Source organism: Triticum aestivum, chromosome 1A (genome assembly GCF_018294505.1).
Source record: "Triticum aestivum cultivar Chinese Spring chromosome 1A, IWGSC CS RefSeq v2.1, whole genome shotgun sequence".
Taxonomy (NCBI): Eukaryota; Viridiplantae; Streptophyta; class Magnoliopsida; order Poales; family Poaceae; genus Triticum; species Triticum aestivum.
Window position 1 is genome coordinate 305,466,711 of NC_057794.1, and position 7,184 is coordinate 305,473,894.

The window sequence follows — 7,184 nt, forward strand, 5'->3', positions numbered from 1 at the left end:
GTACTTGGACTGCAGCTAAGCCTCCGAGTGGAAGTCTGGCTTACCACTCGGTAGGATTTTTATAACTTAGGCGAGTACTTGGACTGCAGCTAAGCCTCCAAGTGGAAGTCTGGCTTACCACTCGGTAGGATTTTTATAACTTAGGCGAGTACTTGGACTACAGCTAAGCCTCCGAGTGGAAGTCTGGCTTACCACTCGGTAGGATTTTTATAACTTAGGCGAGTACTTGGACTGCAGCTAAGCCTCCGAGTGGAAGTCTGGCTTACCACTCGGTAGGATTTTCATTTAATCTTAGGCGAAACGGATTCGCAGCTAAGCCTCCGAGTGGGAGTCCGGCTCACCACTCGGTAGGATTTTTACAAACTTAGGCGAAACGGATTCGCGGCTAAGTCACCCACAGAGGGAAAATTTTATTGGACAAAATAAAAAGTGACAAAAATTATGGAGGAACTATGACACTATTATTTTGAGGTCCATGAACTACAGAAGTACTTTATTGCAACTCATCCGAGTGATTAAACTTAAGTGTAAAATGGGCGGAGTAGTTCCGCGTTCCAAGCTCGGGGCTCGTCGATATTATGTTCGACGTTGTAAAGACGGTACGCCCCGTTGTGGAGAACTTTGGTGACGATGAAGGGTCCTTCCCAAGAAGGAGCAAGCTTGTGTTGTTTCTTCTGATCCACTCGGAGAACTAAATCTCCTTCCTGGAAGGCTTGACCCCTCACATTTCTGGCGTGGAAACGACGCAAATCTTGTTGGTAGATGGTCGACCGGATCAGAGCCATCTCCCTTTCTTCCTCTAAAAGGTCGACTGCGTCCTGCCGCGCTTGTTCAGCTTCTGCTTCGTTGTAGATTTCAACTCGAGGAGCATTATGGAGCAGATCACTCGGCAAGACTGCTTCAGCTCCATAGACCAAGAAGAATGGAGTTCTTCCGGTCGACCGATTAGGTGTGGTCCGCAGTCCCCAAAGCACCGAGGGAAGTTCGTCGACCCAAGCTCCAGCTGCATGCTTGAGATCACGCATCAGTCGGGGTTTCAATCCCTTGAGAATCAAGCCATTGGCTCGCTCTGCTTGTCCATTCGACTGCGGATGGGCGACTGAAGCGTAGTCGACTCGTGTTCCTTGAGAGTTGCAGAAATCCCTGAATTCCTCCGAGTCGAAGTTCGACCCATTATTCGTAATGATGCTGTGCGGGACTCCATATCTGAATATCAGTTCCCTGATGAAGCTAACAGCAGCACCGGCGTCAAGGTTCTTGATTGGTTTAGCCTCAATCCACTTGGTGAACTTGTCGACTGCTACCAGTACATGCGTGAAGCCACTTCGACCTGTTCTCAAAGGACCGAGCATGTCCAACCCCCATACTGCGAAAGGCCAGATGAGTGGAATGGTCTTCAGAGCTGATGCAGGTTTGTGTGACATATTCGAGTAGAACTGACATCCTTCGCACTTATCCACTATTTCCTTTGCCATCTCATTCGCCTTTGGCCAGTAAAATCCGGCTCGGTATGCTTTGGCCACGATGGTCCGAGAGGACGTATGATGACCACAGGTCCCCGAGTGGATATCATTAAGGATGATTCGACCTTCTTCTGGTGTTATGCACTTCTGATCAACTCCAGTCGCGCTTTCTCTGTATAACTGCCCTTTGATTACGGTAAAAGCTTTAGATCGACGGACGATCTGTCGAGCCTCTTCCTCATCCTCCGGGAGCTCCTTTCTCAGGATATACGCGATATATGGAACTGTCCAGTCGGGAATGACCACCAAGACCTCCATGACCAAGTCGACCACTGCTGGGACTTCAACCTCAGTCGGATCTGTGGCACTCTTGGGCTGTGGAGCTTCTTCGGTGAAAGGATCTTCTTTGACTGACGGAGTGTGTATATGCTCCAAGAACACACCACTCGGAATGGCTTCTCTCTTGGAACCTATCTTTGCTAGATCATCAGCTGCTTGATTTTTCAGTCGGGATATATGATGGAGCTCCAACCCCTCGAACTTCTTTTCCAGCTTCCTCACTGCACCGCAGTATCCAGTCATGGCTGGGCTTCTCACGTCCCACTCCTTCATCACTTGGTTGACCACTAAATCTGAGTCGCCATAGACCATCAGGCGACGGACGCCGAGTGAAATGGCCATGCGCAATCCGTACAAGAGGGCCTCATACTCTGCCTCATTGTTGGAGGAATCGAAGTGAATCTGGAGCACATATCTAAGCTTATCTCCTCTGGGGGAAACCAAGACAACCCCAGCACCGGAACCATTCAACATCTTAGAGCCATCAAAGAACATGGTCCAATGCTCCGAGTGAACTTCAGTCGGCTGCTGCTGTTCAATCCACTCGGCGAGGAAATCTGCTATGGCCTGGGACTTAATGGCTTTCTTTGCCTCAAACTTGATATCAAGGGGAAGAAGTTCAATCGCCCATTTCGCCACTCGACCAGTTGCATCTCTGTTGTGCAAAATCTCTGATAGTGGAGCGTCGCTGACGACTATGATGGAATGATCAGAGAAATAATGAGCAACCTTCTTTGTGGTCATGTATATTCCATACACAAGCTTCTGATAATGAGAATATCTCTGCTTGGATGGAGTCAAGACTTCAGACAAATAATACACTGGGCGCTGAACTTTGAGAGCTTTTCCTTCTTCTTCCCACTCGACCGTAAGCACAGTACTGACGACTTGTCCTGTGGCTGTGATATAAAGCAACAGATGCTCTTTGTTGATTGGGGCAGCAAGCACCGGCTGGGTGGAGAGCAGAGCTTTTAGCTCGGCAAACGCTGCATCAGCTTCTGGAGTCCACTCGAACTTGTCTGCCTTCTTCATCAGTCGGTAAAGAGGCAATGCCTTTTCACCGAGTCGTGAGATGAACCGACTTAATGCGGCCAAGCATCCAGTAAGCTTCTGGACATCGTGCACTCGCACAGGGCGTTTCATTCGGAGAATAGTGCCAATCTTCTCTGGATTAGCGTCGATCCCTCGCTCGGAAACGAGAAAACCGAGTAACTTGCCACCAGGAACTCCGAATGTGCACTTTGATGGATTGAGCTTGATATCATACCTTCTGAGGTTGGCAAATGTTTCGGCGAGGTCAGCGAGCAGGTCGGAACCTTTTCGTGACTTGACGACGATATCATCCATATACGCTTCCACATTCCGACTGATTTGAGTGAGTAGACACTTCTGAATCATTCGCATAAATGTGGCTCCGGCATTCTTGAGGCCGAATGGCATGGTGATATAGCAGAAGCACCTGATGGGGTTATGTACCTAGGGTAGGGTCATGGACCTGTTCCAAGTAACTTACCCTAGGACATCCCTAGAAGAGGTCGCCTTCCAGTCGACCAACGAGGATTCACTCGACTGGCCTGAAGGACTCGACCACGAAGACTCACTCGACCACCAGGAGGTCAAGAGGCACTCTGCACCGCAACGGCCTGTAATTAAGTAGACTTTATGATAGTAAAGGCACTTTATGTGGGGCGTTACCAGTAACGCCCCACACTTAACTCACCTTAAACCCTCTCCTACGTGGGCTGGCTGGGGTCCTGGCGCACTCTATATAAGCCACCCCCCTCCACAGGCAGAAGGGTTCGGCACCTTGTAATCCATACATTCATAATCCACTCGACCGCCTCCGGGCTCCAAGACGTAGGGCTGTTGCTTCTTCCGAGAAGGGCCTGAACTCGTACATCCTTTGTGCTTACAACCTCTCCATAGCTAGGACCTTGCCTCTCCATACCTACCCTCCACTCTACTGTCAGGCTTAGAACCACGACAGTTGGCGCCCACCGTGGGGCAGGTGTTTTAGCGATTTTGTGGAGAAGTTGCGATTCTTCCGAGTATTTTCATCATGGTGTCTGCTGGAGTTTTGATCGAGGGTCAAGAGATCCATCTCGGCACTCTCACCTTCATCGCCGACGACTCCGCATGGCTCCAGGAGGCTCCACTCGACGTAGATGCGCTCCCCGTCCGCGGTGCAACGCATTTTCGCGCATGTGTCCGCGGCGTTCTGCTGCGGCAACCATCGACCCAGTATCGGTCGGCTCCTCCGTCTTCCACCCTCCCGGTCTCCCGCCAGCGCAAGCGCTCAGGCCGGTCGAGGCTTCAGCGATGGGTGAGTCACGCGGTGGCTCGCCAGTCGACCACTACACAAGTTGCGGCAATCGAGCCCAACGAATCTCTCTACGGCTTGTTCGATCAGTCGACTGGCTCCGGAGAGACTGCATCCGAGTGCGGAAGCAGTGATCCAGCGGCGGAAATCTTGATGGTCGACGGGCCCCACAGCCCTCCTGGCTTCGCCCGCGGTGGTGGAGCAGGCGACGGCGGCGACCCTGCTCGAGGCTACGAAGAGTACCAGCCCGAGCCACTCGACTCTCTGCAAAGAGAAGAGCTTCGCCGCAGGAACGAGGATCCCCTGCGTATTCCCATCGCAGGAGAAACCCCCGAGGCTCGTGCCTTGGAGGAGGCGCGTCTGGCCAATTTGGCCGAGCGCACTCGACTGGAGAACCTTCAGCGAGCACTCGACGAGCGCGCGCGGCAACGAGTTCCCGACACCAGTCGACGTCAACTCTTCCCGCCGACTCAGGTATATCGAACCCCAATTCAGAATTTAGCAGCTGCGACCCGTATAGCAGAGTCCATTCAACCTTCGCAGTCAGAAGCTGGCAGAGGTTTGCTGCAGATCAGGGATCTGCTCCGGGCAGCAGGAGATCAGAATTCAGCCATGTCTCAGTCGCGCAACAGAATTCACAGTCGATCTGTCACTATGAATACGGTTCAGTCGGCTCACAGCCCCAGATCGCCTCCGCGGCGCGAAGGGCGTGAGAATCGGCGAGATCAATATGGCGACAGACTCGACCGAGATGATAGGCGTCGAGTGCCCTATTCCCCTCCAAGGGGTGGGTCCTACGCTCCTCGGCAGCCAGATGATAGGCGTCAGTACAGTACAGGGCGTAGGGTTCCAGTTGACCCCAGAGAGCCAGGCTTCGACGCGCGATCCATTATCGTGCAAGGGTTGGTCGACCGGAACAGAGCCCATCGAGGCGCACTCGACAGAGATGTGCCCACGAGCAGTCGAGTACATGTTTCTGGTCCTGAATGTTTCAGCAGAGCTATCAGAGCCGCAGTTATCCCCCCCAATTTCAGGCTGGCAACAGGAGTCAGCAAGTTCACTGGTGAGTCTAAGCCTGAAACTTGGCTTGAAGACTACCGAGTGGCAGTTCAGATCGGTGGTGGGAACGACGAGGTGGCCATGAAGCATTTGCCCCTCATGTTGGAAGGTTCTGCCAGGGCATGGTTGACTCAATTACCTCCTAGCAGCATTTACACTTGGGAAGATCTGTCCCGAGTGTTCGTCAGAACGTTTGAAGGGACTTGCAAGCGACCAGCGGGATTGACAGAGTTGCAAGTCTGTGTGCAGAAAACCAATGAGACTCTAAGAGAGTATATTCAGAGGTGGATCACTTTGCACCACACTGTAGAAAATGTCTCTGACCATCAGGCAGTATGCGCCTTCAAAGATGGCGTCAAGAACAGAGAACTGAGTTTGAAATTTGGTCGAACCGGTGACATGACCTTGAGTCGGATGATGGAGATTGCTACCAAGTACGCCAACGGCGAAGAAGAAGACCGACTCCGAAGCGGCAAGCACAAGCCGAGTCAGTCGGAAAAGGGAAACACCAGTCGGAAACAGAAGCGGAAGGCTGAACCGGCAGCTCCTGGAGAGGCTCTGGCCGTGACTCAAGGAAAGTCTAAGGGGAAACCAAAAGGATCCTGGAACCCCAAGAAGGTGAAGGATAAAGAAGGGAACGACGTGATGGATATGCCGTGCCACATCCACACGAAGAAAGATGAAGAGGGGAATATCATTTACCCAAAGCACACCACTCGCCAATGTCGACTCCTGATCCAGCAGTTTCAGGGAAAACAGTCTAAGGACAAAGAGAAGGAGTCGGACAAGGCCGAAGACAAAGAGGACAGTGAGGGAGGATATCCGCATATCAACTCCACTCTGATGATCTTCGCAGATGTGGAAAGCAGAAGTCGACTGAAAGTGATTAACCGAGAGGTTAACATGGTTGCCCCAGCAAAGGCAAATTATCTGAAGTGGTCTCAAACACCCATCACATTCGACCAATCTGATCACCCGACTCATATTGCCACCCCTGAGAGGCAAGCTTTGGTGGTCGATCCAGTTGTCGAAGGCACTCGACTGACAAAGGTGCTGATGGACGGTGGAAGTGGGCTGAATCTGTTATATGCAGACACGTTGAAAGGTATGGGCATTCCGATGTCCCGACTGAGCACTAGTAACATGAGCTTCCATGGAGTTATACCAGGGAAGAAGGCCGAGTCACTCGGCCAGATAGCTTTGGACGTAGTGTTTGGCGATTCAAAGCATTTTCGCAAAGAAAAGTTGACGTTTGAGGTCGTGGATTTTCAAAGTGCATATCATGCCATTTTGGGGAGACCAGCCTATGCACGGTTCATGGCTCGACCATGTTACGTGTACCTCAAATTGAAGATGCCCGGTCCCAAAGGTGTGATCACTGTCACCGGTGATAGGAAAAAGGCAGAGGAGTGCTTTCAGAAGGGCTCCAAAATTGCCGATTCCCAAGTGACAGCGGTCGAGTTCGAAGAATACAAGCAAAACGCAGATCCGAGTGACTTGCTGCGATCCAAGAAGCCTGCCACAGAATCTGCATTCCAGTCGTCCGGTGAGACGAAGCCTGTTCACATTCACCCGACTGACCCCGAAGCAGCTCCGACCCGCATCTCCACAACACTCGACCCAAAATAGGAAGAAGCGCTCATCCAGTTCCTCCGTGAGAACTGGGACATTTTTGCATGGAAGCCCGCTGACATGCCAGGTGTTCCCAGGGGACTGGCTGAGCATCGCCTAAGAGTCGACTCGTCTGCAAAGCCAGTCAAAGAACATCTTCGGCGGTCCGCCGTCCAGAAGAGAAAGGCCATCGGTGAAGAAGTGGCTCGACTGTTGGCGGCAGGATTTATCCGAGAGATATTCCACTCCGAGTGGCTCGCTAATGTCGTCATGGTTCCTAAGAAGGACAAGTCGCTCCGAATGTGCATTGATTTCAAGCACATCAACCGGGCCTGCCCGAAAGATCACTTTCCTCTCCCTCGCATAGATCAAATTGTTGACTCGACCGCGGG